This window comes from Melanerpes formicivorus, unplaced genomic scaffold, assembly GCF_026170545.1.
Source record: "Melanerpes formicivorus ecotype bairdi unplaced genomic scaffold, bMelFor1.0.p_v2 SCAF_13, whole genome shotgun sequence".
Lineage (NCBI taxonomy): Eukaryota > Metazoa > Chordata > Aves > Piciformes > Picidae > Melanerpes > Melanerpes formicivorus.
The window spans coordinates 20,020,210-20,030,937 of record NW_027142365.1 but is presented as its reverse complement, the minus strand read 5'-3'; positions in this window follow the sequence as shown (position 1 = coordinate 20,030,937).

The following is a 10,728-nucleotide window of genomic DNA, read 5'->3' as shown; positions in this document are numbered from 1 at the left end:
GGAGGAAAGATTTCTCTGCTGGAAGAGTGGTGAGGGGTTGGGAGAGGCTGCCCGGGGAGGTGGTGGAGTCCCCATGCTGGGGGTGTTGAAGAAGCCTGTGGCCATGGCAGCTGGGGCCAGGGTTTGGTGGCCATGTTATAAAGGACTCAAGTCGCCTTTTAGTTAACCAGTATAAATTCAATAATTGATAAAATAGAGCAGGGTGAGACAGCGCCGGGCGACAGGGGAATCGCCGTTCCTCCAACTGCCGCAACACAAAGCGCTTTCAACAGCCTTTGTATCTTCCTTTTACTTCCGTGTTTGTGTCTTAGAGGACTCCTCAAGGCGCATGTCCAAGGTGTTGCTAAGGGGTCTTCTTCTGCCGTCTAGTGGTCGGTGAGGCTGAAGCCAGTAGTCTTCCTCAGGGTCTTCTCATTAGTCTTTGTCAAACTATTCTAGATAAGGAGTTGTTTTGGCAGACTTCTACCGTGCGTTTGCACAGCACCCCCTTTCAACAGCCTCTTGCACAATACATTGACATGTAAGGGTTTATTGGCTTCTGCTCCTACTATTGGTTACAGGTCGTGACCACAGTACATCCCATGCTATGCTAACATAGATTGCTATCTCTATGGTATAGTAAAACAATGGACAAACATTTTCTATAACAATCCCCCCTTTTTCTTTTTGAACCTTTAAATGTTTGTCTCATTTGTATAATCCTCAAGATTAATAGATGGAGGCTGTACATCATCTTTATATTCATTCCTTGGTGCAGCGAGAATTAACAGCTTAGTAGCTTCAAAGCGTCTCTCCATAAAGTTAGTCAAGCATCGCAAAATACAGGGGCCAAACAAAAAGGCTAAAAGTAACAAAATTAAAGGTCCAGCTACAGCAGAAAGCAACTTAGTAAGCCAGGGTGACATATTAAACCAGCCTTCATACCAAGTTTTACCAATTTCCCTGTCCCTTTTTCGTTTTTCTCGTCGTTTTTGCAATTCAGCCATCGAATTTTTAACCATACCAGTGCGATCCACAAAGGAGCAACATTCTTCATTAAGGGCGACACATGATCCACCGTCCTTTACAAATATTAGATCCAGCCCTCTTTGATTTTGCAAAACCACTTCAGATAAGGATTTCACCGAAGTCGCTAAGCTGTCGATAGATTGTTCTATCCTGTCTAGATCTTCATCCACCGCTCTTTGTCATGTTTGAATCTCTCCGCTTTTAATAATTGAAGCTATAGCTGTGCCTGTTTCTACTGCTTCAGCTACCAACAAGGTCGCTAATGTAACAGCCGTAATTGGCTCTCTCTTTTGTCTTTGCAAGCCATTCTCCATGCGAAATAATACTTCCTCGTCTGTACGGTACATAAGACGTGGAACTATTATTACCTGAACACAGAATTGGGTTGGATCAAATACTTTCAAGGATATACAAGGTGTTAACCCAACATCAGAACATAACCATTTCGCTCCTCTGGTGGGGATCAACCAGTCCACTGATCTGTTTTTCTTTTCTTCAATCTTACCCTTTGAAATAGTGCTATTACAAAGATGTTTAAAGCGACTTGGTACTCTCCCGACACATCTCCCTTGACCTGTGACATGTTGAATTGTCAGGCCCTGCGTACTATTCTTATTCCAGGGACATTCAGTTGGATTACTTCCATTTTTCCACTGAACCTTATGTGGGTGTCCTATGGCTTCATAATAAGGGGGTCTTATGCTGTAACATAACCAACACTCATTCGTTAAAGCCGGCTGTGTGTTATTTTATGCTAGATAAGCCGCTCGCACGGTATTCCGCAAAGCATTATCAGAAAACTGTGACACAGTATCAGGTTCCTGCAAAACTCCAGGATACGTTGTTATTTCTGGCCTTGCGGACACATCTAAGTGCTGAATTGTTACACTGGTTAAGGCCATATCCTCACCCTGTTTTTTACCACTAAATGGCTCCATTGCTCTATTTGGGCCAATTACCGTAGGTATGTCATGCGGCATAGGTTTCCTAACTATCCTAAAAATACTGCCTCTATCCGTACCTGATTCCCATAATCTAATACCCCATGTCCTTCCTAAATTCCAAGAAGAATCCGCTATGTTCTGTACTTGCAATGTTATGTTAGAACATTTTGGGGTCTTGCATTTTGGTCCCTGACATGTCGGTTTAAGCCCACCCACAGCATCATACACAGGACCCTGACAGCCTTTAGGCCCCCATTGCGCCTTCAAAAAGGGATCTCCTCTAGCCTTCCAATTTGATGCAATTGTCTCACATCCCCAATAGGAACAAAAATATTGCTGCGGTGCATTACAATATGCCCTTCCAGGATTTGAAGCTGGGCATATATAAAAGGGTTTAGGAGGGCCAGGATGCCGAGATGTAATACTTATGTCCTCGAATGTCATTAAATCTGAAACAAATACCGTAAAATTCCAATTGCTACCTGGACCTCGATATTCCTGTATTATTTTTGATTCCAAATCATTAATTAATTGCCAAATCATAGGTTCATGTGGATTATATAAGGCGTGTGCGGCATCTAGTACCAGTTGGGTGATACTCCATAACAGAATCAAAGAGGTCATTAGGGGCAAAAAGGTGGGAGAATCCGGTCAAGAGTCTGAACAAGTCATAAACCCCAACAAGGTCTTCTCTGTCTCACTCGTCAACGTGGTTGCAGCAAGCTACGAGGTTTTACTAATCTTCTCGACAGCAGAATTCCTCTCACGGGGTCAAAGTTCTTAGATTTTCTTCAAAAATATTAACGGATCTCCCTCGTGGGCCCCTTGAAATGAAGGGTTCTGTATTCAACAAGAATATCACCCCAGGGTACAGATGCCTTTTCCACACCTAAATATCTTCCACAGATAATAAATAATTCCTGATAATACTAGAGCAAAAAAAAAAAGGCTATAATATACTGTGCAGCTAAAGGCAATTGCTCAAATCATGTCCAAATCATTCGGCCTGACACTTAATTCCTGGTGTACACTATCGAGCTTTTACCTGAAAGACAAAAGACAAAAGATACAAAAACATATAAAACCAACAAAACAAAATGTATACAGCAAAATATACTAGTCAAACGCTCATTGCTAATGCGAGGTGGTTATTGCTTCTTAAGTTGCCGTGCCAGAGTGACCTTCAATTCTCCCGGCGGGCTAATAACTTGCCAATCCGCACTTACAGGTCCTTTTACGCGACTGGCATGTGTCCATCCTTTTTCCGCCGTACATACTGCAGAGTTTGTAGTCAGCAATGTCAAATATGGACCTTCCCACTTCGGTTGTAAGGTGGTGTCCTTCCAAGTCCTAATAAGCACCCAATCACCTGGTTTAATTTTGTGTAAGCTTATGTTCAAAGGAGGTCTTTGAACTAATCGACCTTTTTCCCATAGTTCCTGTTTATATTTCATAAGAGTACTAATGTAAGCAGTTGTGATTTGATCTTTGATTCTTGGGTGATCCCTCGGGATTCCCATATCGTAGGGCATTTCATACAACATTTCAAAAGGAAAAATTTCAAGATCCGTTCTTGGCTGGGTTCTGATACTCAGCAAAGCCAATGGGAGGCACTTCAACCAAGACAAATTTGTCTCCAAGATTAATTTGGATAACTGTTTCTTTAATTCCCCATTCATCCTTTCAACACGACCCGAGCTTTGGGGACGCCATGGGGTGTGTTCCTCCCATCGTATTCCCAAGGCATCTTTTAAATTTGTAATGATTTTAGAAGTAAAATGCGTGCCTTGATCTGAATCAACGACTTCTGTGATTCCGTACCTCGGAATTATTTGTTCCAATAAAATTTTAGCCACTGTCTGTGCAGTTGCTTTAGTTGTAGGAAAAGCTTCCACGTAGTGGGTAAGATGATCCACAATAACTAACACATATTTATATCTATGTATTTTGAGGAACTCCATAAAATCCACTTGTACTCTTGAAAAAGGTCTTTCGGCTAAAGGTCTGCCACCCATAGGCAATTGCCGCTAAACTGACTTGTCTATTTTCAAACAGGTTGGGCAGCTTTGAGTAACCCTTTTGGGCCAGATCGTGTAACCCAATTGTCATATATTTGGTAGCAAAGTGATCAACTAATCCTTGGCTTCCCCAATGAGTTTTACTATGTATTTTATTTATGATCTCAAAAGCCACAGATTTTGGTATCACTTCCCTGTCATCAGGTAAATACCATTTATCTTTTTTTTTTTCTCATCTTCATTCAAAAAAGTTTGAGTTGTTCCGCAGGAGTAAATCTAAACTGCAAATTGTCTAAAGTGAATTGTTTTGCCTGCAGATTCTTCTCAGCCAAAAGTGATATTAGTTTCATAGTTTCATAGTTTCATAGTTTCATTCAGGGTTGGAAGGGACCACAAGGATCATCTAGTTCCAACCCCCCTGCCATGGGCAGGGACACCCCACACTAGATCAGGCTGGACAGAGCCTCATCCAGCCTGCTCTTAAACACCCCCAGGGACGGGGCCTCGACCACCTCCCTGGACAACCCATTCCAGGGTTTCACCACTCTCATGGTGAAGAACCTCCTCCTCACATCTAGCCTGAATCTCCCCACCTCCAGCTTCATTCCATTCCCCCTAGTCCTATCACTACCTGATATCCTGAGAAGTCCTTCCCCAGCCTTCCTGTAGGCCCCCTTCAGATACTGGAAGGCCACAATTAGGTCTCCTCGGAGCCTTCTCTTCTGCAGACTGAACAGCCCCAACTCCCTCAGTCTGTCCTCATAGGAGAGGTGCTCCAGCCCTCTGATCATCCTCGTGGCCCTTCTCTGGACACATTCCAGCACCTCCACATCCCTCTTGCAATAGGGGCTCCAGAACTGGACACAGTACTCCAGGTGGGGTCTCACCAGGGCTGAGTAGAGGGGGAGGATCACCTCCCTCGACCTGCTAGCCACACTTCTCCTGATGCAGCCCAGGATCTGATTGGCTTTGCGGGCTGCAAGTGCACACTGAGAGCTCATGTTGAGCTTTTTGTCCACCAGCACCCCCAAGTCTCTCTCCTCAGGGCTACCCTCCAGCCAGTCACTGCCCAGCCTGTATTTGTGCCTGGGATTGCCTCGACCCAGATGCAGGACCCTGCACTTGCTCTTATTGAACTTCATGAGGTTGGCCTGTGCCCACCTCCCCAGCCTGTCAAGGTCCCTCTGGATGGCCTCCCTTCCCTCCAGCGTGTCTGCTGCACCACACAGCTTGGTGTCATCAGCAAACTTGCTGAGGGTGCACTCAATGCCACTGTCCATGTCCCCCACAAAGATGTTGAATAAGACAGGTCCCAGGACTGATCCCTGAGGGACTCCACTTGTCACTGGCCTCCACTGGGACATGGAGCCATTGACAGCCACTCTTTGGGTGCGGCCATCAAGCCAGTTCCTTATCCATCTAGTGGTCCACCAATCAAACCCATGTGTCACCAGTTTGGAGACCAGGATGTGGTGTGGGACAGTGTCGAAGGCTTTGCTCAGGTCCAGGTAAACGACATCAGTTGCTCGCCCCTCATCTATTAATTTTGTCACCTGCTCATAGAAGGCCACCAGGTTGGTCAGGCAGGATTTGCCCTTGGCAAAGCCATGCTGACTGTTCCCAATCACCTCTTCACTATTCTTTTGAGCGAGTAGTGACTCCAGGAGGATCTGCTCCATGATCTTTCCAGGCACAGAGGTGAGACTGACTGGCCTGTAGTTCCCTGGTTCCTCCTTCTTGCCCTTTTTGAAGATGGGGGCAATGTTTCCCCTTTTCCAGTCTGTGGGGACTTCACCAGACTGCCAGGACTTTTGAAATATAATAGAGAGGGGTTTAGCAACCTCTTAAAGCAGCCTGTTTCGCCTCTTGGTCGGCCAGGTTATTTCCCCGAGTCCTATAGTCTAATCCTTTTTGATGACCCTTTAAATGTACAACTGCTAATTTTCGGGGTTTCCTTAAAGCACATAATACTTTCTTAATTAACTCCTGATGAACCAAATCTTTACCCTGAGAATTTATCCATCCTCGTTCCTCCCAAATCTTTCCAAATGTATGTATAACCCCATAACTGTATTTGGAATCTGTAATTTGCAGTCTCCCTACCGTTTCAGGGGTATACCACACTTCTGGATTGATTCGTTCTTCGTCCTCTATTTTCAAAGGACAGAGTTTAATCTTAATCTCCTCATTCTCTATTTTTTAAATTTATACCTAAGTCAATCATTAAGTCTCTTCCCAATAAATTATATTCCGCTTCAGGTACTATTAAAAAGTTACCTACCTCTATTTTTGTCTCTGTTTCTATTGTTACGTTTTTAACCATCCCTACTTTGAAAGGTTCGCCTTTTGCTCCTAGCACTAGTGCAGTGTCTGCAGATTTTTCACATCCTAGTGACAGTTTCTGAATCGTTGATCTTTCAGCACCTGAGTCAACTAAAAATTCTACTTCTTCTAAGTGGGGACCTAATTTTAATTTGATCAAGGGCTCATGGTGTTTTCTCGTCCCCAAAAGACAGAGCCCCTGACTCCCCTAATCTTCTTTAAACAGCTTCTCATCTTGAATCCTGGTTCTACAATTCCGCTTTATATGACCTTTCTTCCCACAGTAAAAACAACTTCCATCATCTCCGTTCCTTCTCAAATCTTCGTTCTCCTTTTGAGGTCCCTGTCTTCTAAACACCTTTCTGGGTCTACGGCTTATATCCTTACTTTCTCTTACTGCTGCCACCATCATGCGGACCTGTTTCTTATGATTCTCATCATCTCTTCTTACATACACCTTTTGAGCTTCTCATAATAATTCATCTAATCCTCTTTCCTGCCAATTTTCCAGCTTTCCCAATTTCTTTCTAATATCTTCCCAGGCTTTTGCAACGAATTGTGTTCTTAATAATATTTGTCCTGGGGGGGCTTCGGTATCTAAGCCTGAATACATTTGCAAACTCTTTCGTAACCGTTCTAACCATTCGTTTGGGGACTCCTCCTTCCGTCGTTGTTCATTAAAGGCTTTGTTAATATTCTGCCCTCTAGGGACAGATTCTCTAATTCCTTGTATAACTATAGTTCTCAAATCCTGCATATCTGTTCTATGATTAGGATTTTGGTGGTCCCATTGAGGTCCTGTGGGCCTTGTCCATGTTGTGCATCCCAACTTCTCATGCCTGCAGTCCTTACCATATTCTTTTCTTCGGTTGTGAAAAGGATATTCAAAATGGACTGCATTTCATCCCATGTATATACATTGGGACCTAAGAACTGATCTACTTTTTCTGCAACTCCTAAGGGATCTTCCAATAATTTGCCCATTTCTTTCTTTTTTTTTTCTTTAAATTCCCTTACGTCTCCTGAACTTAGGGGCACTGAAATGAATCCCACTTGAGGATTTGGTCCTCCCATGGAGACTTCTCGTAAGGGAAAAAGATTTTGTTGGCGTGTTTTCCTTCTGGTACGGGGTGCCTCATTAAACTCTAAATCTCCATTATTTTCTTCGAGTGGAAAGGGAGGGGCCTCTGGTTCTGCAACAGGTCCTCCGGGTCTAGTAACCCATAGAGCAGCAGATTCACTCTCCTCTTGACTAAAAGGAGATTTGTTATTTACCCATATATTTAATTTTTGCTGTACCCAATCTTCACCGGAGCCAAATTTTGGCCACCAAACGGCCTGTCCAATTTTTTTTTTGTCCTCCCCAGACATCTATACAGTAGTGTATCATTTTTGATTTGCTCTTATTCCCTATCCCGGGATAATATTTCCACATTTCTAACATAAATGCTAAAGGACAGCCCTTCGGTATAGAAGGACGTTTCACAGGCTTAGGAGTCTTACTTGCTCCCTGACCCATCTTCCGGGGTGTTTCTTTCTCTCAATCTCAAACGCTCCCCTCGGTCGTGGCTCACGCTTTCGCGAGCAATGAGAAACGCACTACCGAAGGGTCCACACTCGCTTGGGTTAGTCCGGATTGCCGGCTCCCTCTCATTCACACACACTCTACACCCCAGGGAATCTGACCGCGACCGAACGGATACCCCTGCTAAACAGCAGTTACTTACGCGTCCTGCGTCTTCGTCCGGACTTTTGTGCACAAAATTGAAGGAGTCAACCGGTTTTGCCTCTTACCCGTCTATTTCAATTTTTCGGCTCGTCAGTTAGAGACAAAACAGTGAAACCAGTGAGGGCGCCCACCTCGTTCTCGATCATTAGTTGCTGTCTCTATCCGAGTCACGGCACCAAATTGTTATAAAGGACTCAAGTCGCCTTTTAGTTAACCAGTATAGATTTAATAATTGATAAAATAGAGCAGGGCGAGACAGCGCCGGGCGACAGGGGAATCGCCGTTCCTCCAACTGCCGCAACACAAAGCGCTTTCAACAGCCTTTGTATCTTCCTTTTACTCCCGTGTTCGTGTCTTAGAGGACTCCTCAAGGCGCATGTCCAAGGTGTTGCTAAGGGGTCTTCTTCTGCCTTCTAGTGGTCGGTGAGGCTGAAGCCAGTAGTCTTCCTCAGGGTCTTCTCATTAGTCTTTGTCAAACTATTCTAGATAAGGAGTTGTTTTGGCAGACTTCTACCGTGCGTTTGCACAGCACCCCCTTTCAACAGCCTCTTGCACAATACATTGACATATAAGGGTTTATTGGCTTCTGCTCCTACTATTGGTTACAGGTCGTGACCACAGTACATCCCATGCTATGCTAACATAGATTGCTATCTCTATGGTATAGTAAAACAATGGACAAACATTTTCTATAACAATCCCCCCTTTTTCTTGGGGATTGCTATCTCTATTGTATAGTGAAACAATGGACAAACATTTTCTGTAACAGCCATGGGGGGGTTGGGCTGCAGTCAGTGTCTCTTCCAACCAGAACAGCTGGATGCCTGGGGGACCCTGGGAGTGGCTTCTGGGGATCACATTCTTTTACACAGATGGACTAACAAACTGGGGCTGGGGTTTGGGGGTGCTTAGTGCCCCTGCCCCCTTCAGCTGCAGCCTGCCTTTGCTTAGTTCAGCAGCTCTCACACTCTGAGCAGTCAGTTGATGCTTCCTTACCATCTCCTCCTCTGTTCTGCACCCTGAGCGCCTCCATCCGCCTGCATAAAGCACTGCAGCACAGCCAGGGGGTGCAATCAATAAAGGGATCACAAAGGAGCTGTGGGCCAGGCTGAGTTCAGCCATCATCATCACCCCTGTGCTTTCTGCCTCTGTGCCACAGCTCTGGGGGGACACAGGCAGGGAATGAAATCAATTCACACTATGAATACCAAAACCATTGCTGCATGACCCAGGGGGAGTTAGGCACAGCTAAGGCCAGCAGCAAATGAAGCACTGCCCCTGACCCCTACCACTGACACACCTTAACAGACTCAAACCAAGGGCTGAACCCCACTGTGATGGTCACTGAGCCACAGACCAAGGGCTGAGCCCCACTGTGATGGTCACTGAGCCCCAAACCAAGAGCTGAACCCCACTGTGATGGTCACTGAGCCCCAAACCAAGGGCTGAACCCCACTGTGATGGTCACTGAGCCCCAAACCAAGGGCTGAGCCCCACTGTGATGGTCACTGAGCCCCAAACCAAGAGCTGAACCCCACTGTGATGGTCACTGAGCCCCAAACCAAGGGCTGAACCCCACTGTGATGGTCACTGAGCCCCAAACCAAGGGCTGAACCCCACTGTGATGGTCACTGAGCTATAAACCAAGGGCTGAACCCCACTGTGATGGTCACTGAGCCCCAAACCAAGGGCTGAGCCCCACTGTGATGGTCACTGAGCTATAAACCAAGGGCTGAACCCCACTGTGATGGTCACTGAGCCACACACCAAGGGCTGAGCCCCACTGTGATGGTCACTGAGCCCCAAACCAAGGGCTGAGCCCCACTGTGATGGTCACTGAGCCCCAAACCAAGGGCTGAACCCCACTGTGATGGTCACTGAGCCCCAAACCAAGGGCTGAACCCCACTGTGATGGTCACTGAGCCACAGACCAAGGGCTGAACCCCACTGTGATGGTCACTGAGCCCCAAACCAAGGGCTGAACCCCACTGTGATGGTCACTGAGCCACAGACCAAGGGCTGAACCCCACTGTGATGGTCACTGAGCTATAAACCAAGGGCTGAGCCCCACTGTGATGGTCACTGAGCCCCAAACCAAGGGCTGAGCCCCACTGTGATGGTCACTGAGCCCCAAACCAAGGGCTGAACCCCACTGTGATGGTCACTGAGCCACACACCAAGGCCTGGATTCCACTCTGCTGTGGTGCTCATTGGATCCTGTTTGTGTCCTTGTGTGGAGGCTCAGCTGCCACAGCTGGAGAGAGAAGTGGAGGCACAGGCAGTGTCTTTGCTGCTGCTCCTAGCAGCTGCTCACACTGCCTCCTTTCTCTGCTGTGCCTGGGCCTCTGCTTCCAGAGTTTTTGCAGAGGGCTTAATTCATTCACAACCACAGAACCAACAGAAGTGCCCCAAGCCCAGCTGCAGGAGTGTTGGGATGGTGCAAGGACTCTGCTCTGCTGAGACCCCACCTGGAGCTCTGTGACCAGGAGCCTCTGTTCCAGGAAGGTGTCCTGAGCAGGGCCAGGAGGAGGAGCAGAGGGCTGGAGCTGCTCTGCTCTGCAGACAGCCTGAGAGAGTTGGGGTTGTGCAGGCTGGAGAGGAGAAGGCTCCCAGGAGACCTTCTGGTGGCCTTCCAGGAGCTGCAGGGGGCCAGAGGAAAGCTGGAAACCAAGCTCCTGCTGAGAGCTGAGGGAACAAAGGGAGCTGC